Here is a 12,590-nt window from a genome sequence, read left to right as displayed (position 1 = left end):
TTTTCCATTTGAAAATTTCTGTTCTAAGCGAGTGGGGACATATTCCAAACTCTATAGACTTCGAGTGGGGAGGCTGGTGGGACCAGAGGGGGGTACGAGAAGGGGGAGACTTAATTTGCTCTCTGGGGGCCTCCCACATGATCTTGTGCAATGGATTGGTTGTTGTCCTAGAGGGCCTCCTCCAAGTGGCTGCTGTCCCAGGCCACCATGGAAAAACCCTTTGAAAGGGCCAGTTTCGGGTCACCTTAGCAGGCCTGATAACTAAGAATAAATTATTTTGAAGGGATAGATTAAATGGTGTACGGATGGCCCACTGGACGTTCAGGCCAACCTGAGTGTCACCAATTATAAGCGAATTTTCTTCCGAGCTGATGCAACACTGGAATGGAAAATCCAGGTGCTGAAAGCATGTCACCGTACTGGGTTTTCAGAAAGGCCGACAGGAGCAAGCAAAGGTGGTCAGCTTCTTCTCCGGATGGGCTTCCAAGACATGACGTGTCAGTTCATGACCTAAAGCCTCATGAAAGAGTCGCTATTTGCCCCAAACACAGAGCCTTAAGATCTGCCCATGGTGGAAGATTCACACCCAGCACAGCATGTGCAGGAAGGAAGCAACTTCCCTCAGGCTGCTGGGAGAAGCATGGGTCTTGGGGCTGGGTCGGGGGGCGGGGGGGGGAGGGGGCGGGCAGCAGCCCCACAGTGTGGGAACTTGAGTGTCTCGTTCCTCCCAAGAAAATAGGTGTGCAAGCGTGCAGAGTTAACCCCCAGCTAGAACAGTGCCTTGACCCTCGCTGAGGAAGACTAGAATGATTCAGGGTCTAGGGTCCCCACCACAGGCACAGAATAGCAAATACAAAGGCCCTGGGACTCGCGGGGCTAGTGCAGAGTGGGCAAACCACAGCTGTAGCACAGCTGGGGTGGGGGGGGTACTGGCCATGCACGGGGGGGTGGGGGGGGGAGGCTGAATAATCCTGTTCTAAGAACACCCAGAAGCCCCTCTCACGTTCCAAGCAGGAGAAGGATGTGGCTTGGTTTTACATTTCCTGAAGATCATGCTGGCTTCTGTCTGGATCAGAGTCTAGAGGGGTAGGAGGCTGGGCTGTGGGCCAGGTGGGAAGCCATGGGACAGGAGACTGAGGGACTGCATTTCACAGGTAGGACCAGCACAGCATGGGGAGGCGGGTGAGGAGGGTGAGGCGGGTGAGGGACGCGCCGGTCCTTGGAGGAGACATCTAACCCCTGGTTTACATACTGGGAAAAGGCCTCAATAACCCCCAGCTCTCGGAGAGGTTGTGAAGGTTAAAAGTGGTGCCTGACCCACAACAGGTATCCAAGACTGCGTTCCCATTGTCCCCTTTGTCCCCACGAACACAGCAGACGGCGATCTTTAGCAAGGCTACTTCTGACCCTCGTCCTCAGTAAAGTGGGAAGTAGGGCCTGGGCTGGAAGGGGTGACAGGGTGGGGTCGGGTTGTCCTTTCCGAGAAATCATGTGCCGATCCACAAACAAAATGGCGATGCAACAAACTTCCATGTTCTTGAAAACGTTTTGATGCTTACAAAAAGAAATGATCGCCATCGTGCAGCCCGACGTGCCTGTGGCCCAGAGTACAACAGGTGAGCCAGACCAGTGACTGCCCTTCGGGCCAGGATCCCTGTGTCCATTCCCAGCACTCACACCTGGCGAAGCAGGGGTGGGGAGCGGTTCAAGGTAGCACGATTCCCACTTGCACGCCAAACACGCACTTCTGAGCTCACACCGTGCCTGGCACACAGTGCCACACTAGAGCGTCATGGTCCTCGTGCTTGTAAAGTTTATTAACAGGGTCATCCAGCCCGACCCTGCGGGGTCTTCCTATGGCTGGGAAGGCTCCCTAGAGGAGGAGGGGCATCTGGGCTGTGTGAAAGATGGGAGGAAGGGGGCCCGATGGGGCCGGGCTCCCTGCTCAGGGTACAGCCTGGTGAAGGACACATGACCGGTTTTCTCTGAGCCAGCACATTTTCCATTCTAAATATAGCCCAAGATGACCCAAGACATCTTCCCCCTCACAAGGAGACTCAAGGTTCTGTATTTCCCCGCGTTTCTGTGACTTCTGAAAGAAGTGAACAGCGAGAGCTGAGGCTTTTACCTCCCATCGCCTGATCCCATGGACCCTGGGTCCTAAGGAGCGATGTCCACCCGCCCTTGAGAGGAGCGCGTGGCCTGGGTGAGGAGCTCTCTTTGGTCCCCAACATTTAGTAGCTACCAAAATATTTTGCCAGCCCTCTCCCTCCAGCAGAGTGAAACAGGGCTTCTATCCACCTAGGCAGGGTCACTCGTCACGCAGGCCGGAAATGAGAAGCTTTCCGCCACCCTTGTGTTCATCCACCCCAGCATCTCAGAAGTGAGGCCCAGCCTCATGAGTTTTAATTGGACAACAGATTCCTACTTCCCCTAGGAACCAGGCAGCAACATCAAGATGGACCTTTTATCACATTTCTGGAAGGTACAGGATACAAGCCTTTTGGAAAGAGGCACAGGGCTGACTCGTGGCTCCGAGGGCCTTCTCTGCTTGTTTGCAAAGGGGGGCAGGGGATAGTTTTCTGTATCTGAGTGGGGATCTGTTAATTGCTGCACAAGCACTTCTGGGGAAGTTCAAGTTTCCAAAGGCCTGCGGTTAACTCCGACGGTGCCAGCCGGCGCTTCCCGAACAAGGCGCTTGAGGGCATTGGTGGAGGGGCCTTCCGGGAGACACAAATTGCAGTGGGTATCTCCAAAGGGTTAATGACCAAAGAGTGAGGACAGTCATGTTAAGTTATATATAGCAAACAGTGAGCAAAGCAGGCAAGAGGAAAAAAAGATACAAAAAAAACCCCATGGGTATGCTCCCCTCCCCCCTCTGGCAACCCTCCCCCCACTCCTGCAACATGGATACGCTCCCCTCCCCCCTCTGGCAACCCCCCCCCCCCCCACACACTCCTGCAACAACACTATATATACAGACCGCAGCTTGGGGCATAGTTAAATTTGGCACACTCAGACTACAGCAAAGAAAGAAAACATATCAAGTTACGCGGAGCCCTATTCAGATTTGGGCCTGGGCCTCACCCGCACAATGCTGGGCAGAGGAGAACAAGGCCGCTCGGTGTGTTGTCGAAAAGCGCACCGGGCCAGCTTTGCTTTCCTTTCAGTCATTTGCTGGCCCAGCCCTGGGCAACAGGTTAAGTCCCTGCCCCACAGGTGGAGACAGATAAAACAAACCCAAATGGTGTCATGGGCTGCAGGAAACCTTTCTTTCAAAACTTGATCCATCTCCAGAGAGGAAACACGCAAGGACTTTGCTCTGGACAGTAATCTGTTTTCTTAGGGCAGCTGGGAGAGACCTGGTGGCCAGGGTAAATAGGCAAAGCGGCAGTGGCGGGGTTTTGGCAGGCAGGGCTGCAAGGGCATTTGAAAAGACCCCTTCCTACACTCTGTTCCCAACCAAGAGTAAGCTGTCAATCTCATAGGGTGAAGGTGCTCTGGAAAAAGCCAGCGGAGAGAGAGGGAGGCCCTCCCGCCAGGGAGAAAGCTAAGCCACAGGTGCATGCTGGGATCTCCTCCCCCTCCTCCTCCACCCCCTCCTCCCCCTCCCCCTCCCCCTCCTTTCCTCCTTCTCCTCCTCCTCCTTTTCCTCCCCCTCCGGGCAGGTTCACCTGGCCAGAACCCAGCCCGCAAGTCTGCTCCCCTCAGAGCTCACTGAGCGGGGAGAGAGCAGGCCGGGACCTCTGAAATGCAACCCGGGTGGGTTTCAATCTCCGTGTTGAGCAGCTGGACGGGCAGGCCGGCGGCAGGCAGACTGCCAGCAAAGACTGGCTGAGTCTCTGCTGTATGCGAAACGGGCTCGGGGAGGGTCAGCTATGCTTTAGTCATCAGACATTGTCCCTGTCAGCAGGCGCTAGGACTCCCGGAGGAGATGACACAGCCACCGGCTGGCACTTGTCGGCTCGGGCTGCACCGAACATCAGCGGTCATGACGACGCTCCCCGCGTCCCCAGGTCTGTGGGTCTTTCCAAAGCCGTGCCATGGGGTCACCCGGTTGGGGCTTCACCTGACCTTAGGTGGGCAGAGCCGGGCAGGGCAGAGCATCGCTGCCATTTTGCGGGGGAAGGAACTGAGGCACCGTGAGGAGGCCGCATCTCGCCTGGGTGGGCACAAAGAACAGACCCTTACCCGGGCCCTCCTGTAGGCGTACGTGAGGGGTGGTCGGCACAGGACGGTGGTTCTCACTTCATGTGTCAGAATCTCGGGGTCATCCTCTACCTGGTGTAACCCACTCTCCTCAAGGTGGGCTTGGGTGTCCCGTCCCAGTCCCAGCCCCAGAAGGGGGTGGGTGTCCGGTGATCTCGGTTCACGCCGGGCTCTGCCACGGACCTGACCCCAGTCTCCACCTGCAACACAGGGACAGTGGCGCCAAGCCCGTCCAGAGCTGCTCCAGAGAGTGAGGGACCCAGCACGGCATCTCTCTCCCTTGATGGGCCCGCACTCTTGGCTCCCTGGGCAGAAAAGATACGGCAAGAGGTTGAATTGTGTCTTCCTAAATGTCACGTGTTGGAGTCCTAATCCCCGGTACCTCAGAACGTGACCTCGTTTGGAACTGGGGCTGCTGTAGATGTAGTCAGTAAGATGAGGTCATACCGCATTAGGGGAGGCCCCTAGTCCAGCATGACTGGTGTCTTTATAAAATTTAAAGGGGAAATTTGGATAGAAACACACACACACAGGGAGAACACCACGTGGACACGAAGGCAGAGATCAAGTTGTCGCGTCAATGAGCCACAGAATGCCACAGATTGCCACCCAGCCCCAGAAGCAGGGGGAGAGAGGTCTGGACCAGATTCTCCCTCACGGTCTTCAGAAGGGACCAACCCTGCTGAGCCCTTGATCTCGGATTTCTGGCCTCCAGAACCGTGAGACGGTACCGTTGTCGATACTTTGCTATGACGGCCCTAGCAGACACAGATGACGAAAAGGCCAAGGTATCTCTGGTTAGTTTACCTTGAAAATGGGCTTTGAAGCCCCTTCCAGCCTTACAGACATTTATTCTATGCATCGTTGTCCGAACAAAGAGTGAAACTGCAATTTCAAGAATGCTCCATGAGTGCTCCGTTCCAGAAAAATCCTGCCGGCAAAAAGAAGGGAAGTCCCCTTTCTCTTCTCAAAATCCTAACCCTCCTTTGTTCTCAACAGAAATCATACACTGCATAATTCTCCCAAAATGACCCCAAGGCAAGAGAACCTCTCTTTTCCAACCAAGTGCAGGGCCGACCCTCTTGCTAACTTCCTGGCCATCCCAACTAGTTTTCAGGAGAAAACTCACTGAAAACTCAGTCGCATGACTATGATGATGAATGCCAGCCAGTCAGGAGCTTGAAGAGTTAGCTCGCTCGGGTAGGGAATTAGGTCACACGGAGCATCGGCCAACACTCTGCCTTCTGCCCTGACCAGATATGTAGTCCTGACTGTGAAACATCCCCCCACCCCCTTGGCAGGAACTCCTCCTGGAGTGGCAGCAGCAATACCCCTGTGCCTTTGGCCTCCCTCCCCCGGTGGCATGGAGCCCAGAGATGCCAACATCCTCTCGGACTAAGGAAACCCTTCCAGAACTTGCCACCAGCCCCGGAATCCTGGCTGCTCCCCAGTGATGGAGCATTGGACATGGTGGCTCTCAGGGCTGAATTCCGGAGTGCTAACGTGGACCAGGAAGTAAGGCTTATGAGACTTGGTCTTTGAGTGCCCTCCTTTCTCCCTTGCTTTACACCTGAATTTGGCCTCCTGCTCTACATCTGCCCGCCAAATGCCTCTTTTAGCCTCGCTGTTACCCCGCGGCGTCCCATTGTTTATACAAGTTATTTCTCCTCCGCCAAGAATTTCTTAGTACATCAATTAGAACGTAGGATTTTGAGAGATTCATGCTGTCATCCTTCCCCCCACTCCTGCACTTTAGTCATTTGCATGTAGAAGTTACTCAGTCCAGATTTGTTGAAGGTGGATTCAACCTGGATGTCTTCTGTGCATCTACTCTTGTTATCTGTTTTGGTCCCAAATCCTTTCCCCGTGTGGTTCCGGAGTTCCTCCCGCTTCAGGGTTTGGTCTCCTCTAGGGATGCTGGTATCTCCTAATTTAGACAGGAGTGTTCACTGTAGCTGATTTCCCATCAACTCGGAGGAAAAGAACTCATACATTTTTAGGGCTGAAAGATTCTCCAGAAAGTATTTAGTCCATTTCTTAATAAGAGGCCAGGTAACTCGTCCGGGGTCAACTGGTTACGTACGCGACAGAAGCCAGAAGCCAAATGTCCTGGTTTGATGTGAGGCCATGGGTCGTGTGGATGAAGACATCATCTGTATGGCTGGTGTAGGGTGAGTGGGGGCGTCACATCGTATCTGTTCTGGAAGTTTCCTCCGTTGGCTCCTGGGCATTTCAGCTTAACTTTAACAGCTTCCAAGTGAGTTTAGACACCTTCATCATGTCTGCTCCACAGGGGTTGCGTGGGGGCAGCTGGAAGACGGACCCACTCCCAACACAATCAGGTCACACAGACGGTGTTCCTAGCAGCAGAGATGGAACGGTCTCCTGTTCCATCTCACAAATCCGCAGATATGACTGACAGGGACTGTTTTCCACTTAGAGTCATGCAGATCTCAGAGGTAGGTCTGTTTCCAACCACTGAGGAAGCATAAAGCAAAACAGTCTTGTCGGCATAGACATATGCCTCATTGTTTTCAATCTGAACACATGTTTTACATCAAGAGAAGGGCTTGTGGTCGGGGTAGGGGGAGCTGAAGGGAGATTCAAAGGTTCTTCAGCACTCAAAGATCTCAACCTCTTCAAAGTTTCAACCCTCAGAGCTCTTACGACGTTTCATCCCACTCAGCAGAGACGCTTCTCTGCCCACACTCTCAGGTGCATGCGTGGGGACTCGAGTGTGGTCCAGAAGGATGGAGAAAGGTAACAGGATGGTCACCTCACTGCAGATATTTTCCCCAGAGGATGTCATTTCTCCGTTGGGATTTGATGAGCTCCCTAAGGCACATTCATGTGCAGAGAGCAGGTGATATCTGGCTGCTAGAGAGGCCGCATCAAGCCATGGCGGTCATGGGTACCACGAGCTCACCCTGGAGGGGAATAAGCACCTTCTATCTGGGACGCCGGGCAGGTGGGTGCTGGCCAGAACCAGTGTCAGGGACAACAGGTTGATCAAGAGAAAAGGGAAGGGTTTGCATTCAGTTATCATCACTTTCTAGCCTCAGGGTTCTCAACCGCAAGTTGGAGATAATAACTTCCTTCCATGATATTTTTGGGGTTCACCAAATGCGATCATTACCTGTGAAAGTGCTTGGCACAGAGAGATGAGGGGCAGTGCCCTCGACAGGAAGGAATCCCGGCACCCACGCCAGCTCCTGGCTGTCTTCTTTCTGAGATGACTGTTTCTAAGGGGAAGGAGGAGCAAGATGATGCCTCCAACCTGCAGGTCACGTCCAGGCAAGTCAAGTTGGAGTGTAAGAGTACCACTTACACTGGGCCCCAAGCGGTTTGTCGTCAGAGGGCCCCGTGGGAAACAGAGTGGCAGGGTGATGGGGTGGGGCCAGGAGAGCCCAGCACGAGTCCTGGGGTCACTGCTCGCACTCTTGCTACTTTGGATGGGTTCTTTGCCTCCTTGGCCGTCTATAAATTGGCCCGTCTATAAATTGGAGCAGACTGCACACAGCATAGGGTCGTGCCAAGGCTCCTGCAGAATGATCCGGGAAGACAGCTGGAAATGACAAGGTGCTGAAACATGTGTGATGGTGTTGTTGTTCTTAAAGGAAGGGAGAAAGGAGGGAGAGCATGAGAAGTGTGGGGGAAGGGATTAGCCTCTATTTAAAAAATTTTTTTTAATTTTAAAATAGTTTTAAGTTTCCAGAAGAGTTGAAAAAAGGGTCTGAAGAGTTCCCACGTACGGCACATCCAGTTTCTCCTACGGTCCAGCTCCTATATTAGGATGGAACATCTGTCCTGTTTCATAACCAATATTGATAACACTATTGTTAACTAAAGTCTATGCTTTCTTCATATTTCGTTTGTTTTGACCAAATGTCCTTCCACTCTAGCGTTCCATCCAGGATCCCACATTACATTTCGTTGTCAGGTCCCCTTTAGGCTCCAGTTGGCTGGGGCAGTTTCTCTGATTTTCTTTGTTTTTGATGACCCTGACGGTTTTCAGGAGTACTGGTCAGGCGTTTTGTAGAATGTCCCTACACTGGGGTTTGTCTGGTGTTTCCTCATGATTAGGGTAGGATTGTGGATTTCTGGGAGGAAGACACAGAGGTAAAGTGCCATTCTCATCACATCATATCAAGAGTACAGACATCTACATGACTTATCACTCTTGATGTTGACCCTGACGTCTGGCTGAGGTAGTGTGTATATGTGTTGAGTTTCTTTTTCTCCCTTTTCATACTTCATTCTTTTTTTTAAGTTTATTTATTTATTTTGAGACAGCTGTCAGTGCAGAGCCCCACATAGGGCTCAAACTCACGATCCACAAGATCGTGACCTGAACGGAAGTCAAGAGTTGGACGCTTAACGGACTGAACCACCCACGCTGCCCATAGTGTAGACCTTGAAAGGGAACCACTGCGCACTCCACGCTCAAGGAATGGGGAGCTCTGCTCCACCTTCTCGGGGGAGGAGTAGTTACCTCGATTATTTGAAATTGTACCCCGTGGGAGAGTTGTTTATTCTCCCCCACTCGTGTATTCATGTGATCAGTACAGAATATTTCATATTCATATGTATCAGTATGAATCATGCATATTTGCTTTATACTTGTGTTATTTATAATCCAGTACTACTTTATTGCTCAGATGATACCAGTTTGGGTCATTGAGAGCTCTTTCAAATGGCTGCTGGGTTCCTTCGACACACCCCCACCATCGTGCGTTGTCGTTTGTTTGCTTTTCTGAGCACTTTCTTACTTTCTGACGTTACGAGATGCTCCAGGATCATCTTGTGTATTCCCCGCCCATCCTAAAGTTGGCCATTTCTTCAAGATGTCCTAATTCCTTTTATCAGAGAATGATCCTAACATCTGAAATCTGGGCACCAGATGCTCTCATTGCGACAAGGGTGTCATTTCTTGTATGCTCTGTTAGCTAACAGATGTGTTTACGCATGTAAACATGTAAATATGTGTTCACACCAACCTGTATCTACAGATATTTTGTACGCATCCCTCTGTGTCTGTATTAGGCTAGACGTGAGTTCTTACTGACGTCTCCAATGCTAATCCCTGGCCACGTGAATCATTCCAGCCTCCCCACTTTGTTTGCCTGTGTCCTGTCACTCCAGCAGTGAGGACCTTGGCTCCCGCCATTGGCCATCCATCTACTTCAGTTGTCAGTTCCAAAATTCACAATGGGTGGCTTCAGAATCATTAACGCGTGTCCCATGGGAAACAACTTTATCAGTCAGAATACAGTGTTACCTATAATTCCTTTTGCTTTTGGTTTTACAATTTCCACTCATTTCCAGTAGTACTTGGGTCAGCACCTTTTATACCCACCCATTCAGGGGAGGGATTTCCTGTATTTGTATTACCGTTAGATTTATTTATTTGTTCATTTATTTTTGGTCAGACTCAGCAGTCCATCCCAGAATCCCCCAGCCTCTTGAATAATTTTTAAAAATTTGCATACATTTGAAAATTTCCTGAGACGAAAACCCAGACGACTGATTTTGGCTCTTTATTTTTTTCTAATACATGCGTTTCACACTATACATTTCCACTGTCCTGCATTCTGTCACTATGGGTTAGTTTCTGTTTTTAAAAATTTTACGTGAACAGATTTGTGCAGTGTGTGCCTCGCCCCTCCGGCTGCTTTCACTCGGCATAATTATTTCGGATTCATTCGTGTTCTTGCCTGAGTCGATAGGTTGTCTCTTCTTACTGCTCAGTCATATTCCATCATGTGGATGTGCCACTGTGTGTTTACCTATTTACCTGCAGCTGTACCTCTGGATTCTTTCCAGTTTTGAGCCATTAAAAATAAAGCTGCTGCTAGCATTCGTGTGGGAGTCTTTGTGTGGACATACGCTTTCATTTCTCTTGGCTAAACGCTAAGGAGTGGAATGGCTGGGTCATATGGTAAGAGTATGCTTAACTTTGAAGACGCTGCCCATTCGTTCTCCAAAGTGGGTGGACCACGTTCCATTCCCACCACCGTGTGTAAGGTTCCGGTTCTCGCCCACTTCAGCACAGAGAGTATTCAGCGCGGAGAGTTAGTTTCAGACATTCCAGAAGGTGTGTGGGGCTATCACATCGTTGTTTCTGTTTGCATTTCCCTGGTTACTAACGAGATTGCGCTTCTGTACCATTCATATTTCTTCTTTGGTGAAGTACACGCTCAGTTCCTTCTCCCACTTATAAAACTGGGTTGCTTGCATTTTTCTTATTGATTTGGAGGTGGTTGTTTTTTTTTTTAATATTCTGGATTCAAAGTTTATTATCAGACATGTGATCTGCAGATAGCTCCTAGTCCGTGGCTTATCTATTCCCTTCTTTACAGGGTCCCTCATAGAGCAGAAGTTTTAAAACTCTATGAAGTCCAATCTATCAAACTTTTTATGCGTCATGCTTTTGCTGTCTTATCTAGAAAGTCTTTGCCTAGGGGCGCCTTGATGGCTCCGTTGGTTAAGCCACGGACTCTTGATCTCCGCTCAGATCATGATCTCACAGCTCCTGAGATTGAGCCCCACATCAGGTTCTGCGCTGACAGCACAGAGCCTGCTTGGGGTTCTCTCTCTCCCTCTCTCTCTGCTCCTCCCCTGCTTGCACACGCATGTGTGCACACCTTCTCTCTACTTTAAAAAGGTAAATAGGGGCCCCTGGGTGGCTCAGTCAGCTGAGCGTCTGACTTCAGCTCAGGTCATGATCTCGCGTTTGTGAGACACTGGGCTCGCTGCTGTCAGCCCATCAGCACAGAGCCCGCTTCGGATCCTCTGTCCCCGCCCCCTCTCTGCCCCTCCCCTGCTGGCGTGCTCTCTCTCAAAAAATAAATTAAATAATTAATTAATCAATTAATTAACTAAAAGTCTCTGCCTAACTCAGAGTTGCAGATTCAGTTTCAAAGTCTCCTGGACCTGCCTATCTGCCTAGAATTTTTCTTCTATATTTTCATGTTGCACTTTATACAGTTGTAGGTTTTTAAAATGGGCCTGTGATCCATTTTGAGTTAATTTTTAGATACGGTGTGAGGTGTTTGTCAAAGTCCAATTTTTCATGCAGGTAATTATTCAGTTGTTCCCCGGCATTTACCGAAAGAGTATTTTTTTTCCTATGGTGCTGTCTTGGTATCTTTGCTGAAGATCAGTTGTGCACATATCTGCAGGTCTATTTCCAAAACATATATTTTGTTCTCTTGATCCGTCTGTCTGTCTGTCTGCCACTGTATACTGCTTCTTTCCAGGGACTTTATAACAAGATCTGAAATCTGGTAGTGCTCGTCTTAAAAAGGGGTTCTCTTTTTCAGAATCCTCTTGGTTTTCGCAGAGCTCTTGTGTTTTCTTTTGAATCTTAGGACCAATTTGTTGATTTGGACAAAAACCAAAGGAATTAGGGATTTTTGACTGGGACTGTGTCGAATCTACGTCCGTTTATTTACATTGTACTCAATCCCTCTCAGCAATACTGGATCGTTTTCAGTATATAGGCCTTTCTTATCCTTTGTCAGATCTATCCCCAAGTCGTTCTGATCTTTACGTTTCTAGAAATGGTATTTTTTATTTCGATTTCGGATTGCCCACTGCTTGCACATAGGCATGCAACTGATTTTCTTGTGTTGATCTTGTATCTTGCACCCCTTCCAGATGCGCTGGTTCCTTTCAGTGGCTTTTTGTAGATTCATATATTTTTTTTTTTTTACCTTTTTGTTTGTTTGTTTCGTGTGAGAGAATAAATTTCAATAAAGCTACTCCCTTTGACGACTGTATTGGAAGCCTGAAGGATTTGCTTTTATTTTTTTTTTCAACGTTTATTTATTTTTGGGACAGAGAGAGACAGAGCATGAACGGGGGAGGGGCAGAGAGAGAGGGAGACACAGAATCGGAAACAGGCTCCAGGCTCTGAGCCATCAGCCCAGAGCCTGACGCGGGGCTTGAACTCACGGACCGCGAGATCGTGACCTGGCTGAAGTCGGACACTTAACCGACTGCGCCACCCAGGCGCCCCAAGGATTTGCTTTTAAAAAGTGTACCTACTAGGGTGAGTGAAGGTATGGATAGAACCACTGTTAGGGCACAATGGCTCAGCTACATGTCTGTTCGGGGTCTCGCGGGCTGAAATCAAGGTGCCAGCCAGCATATGCTCTTATCCAGAGGCTCTGGGGGAGGATCCCCTTACAGGTTCATTGAATGTGTTGGCAGAATTCAGTTCCCTGATTGCAGGGCTGAAAGCCCTGTCTCCTTGCTAGCTGTCAGCTGGGGATCATTCTCAGCGTCTGGAGGTCTCCTGCATTTCCTTAGCTTGTGGACCCATCTTCAAAGACAGGGTACATCAAATCCGTTTTATGCTTCTCAGCTCTCTTTAAGGG

At 50.0% G+C, this 12,590-nt stretch overlaps 2 long non-coding RNA genes across 17 annotated transcripts in view; one reads left to right on the top strand and one right to left on the bottom strand.

Moving 5' to 3' along the window:
* The window catches only part of LOC106976029 (uncharacterized), a 154,654-nt gene that overhangs the window by 45,049 nt on the left and 97,015 nt on the right, over nt 1-12,590 (bottom strand). The gene's annotated exons all lie outside the window — the stretch shown is intronic.
* LOC128311260 (uncharacterized) lies at nt 1,189-8,050 on the top strand. 9 transcript variants are annotated; one of them, XR_008289473.1, is made up of 6 exons: nt 1,189-1,616; nt 2,018-2,206; nt 2,306-2,485; nt 3,489-3,561; nt 3,911-4,016; nt 4,421-8,050. It is a non-coding gene; the product is annotated as an uncharacterized LOC128311260 (long non-coding RNA). The 9 variants fall into 9 exon arrangements; XR_008289471.1 differs by having other exon boundaries at nt 1,191-1,616; nt 3,914-4,016; XR_008289475.1 differs by lacking the exon at nt 3,489-3,561 and having other exon boundaries at nt 1,191-1,616; nt 3,914-4,016.

Source organism: Acinonyx jubatus, chromosome A3, assembly GCF_027475565.1.
Source record: "Acinonyx jubatus isolate Ajub_Pintada_27869175 chromosome A3, VMU_Ajub_asm_v1.0, whole genome shotgun sequence".
In the NCBI taxonomy this organism is placed as follows: domain Eukaryota; kingdom Metazoa; phylum Chordata; class Mammalia; order Carnivora; family Felidae; genus Acinonyx; species Acinonyx jubatus.
The sequence above is the reverse complement of the archived record's forward strand: the minus strand, read 5'-3'. Positions and strand labels throughout refer to the sequence as shown.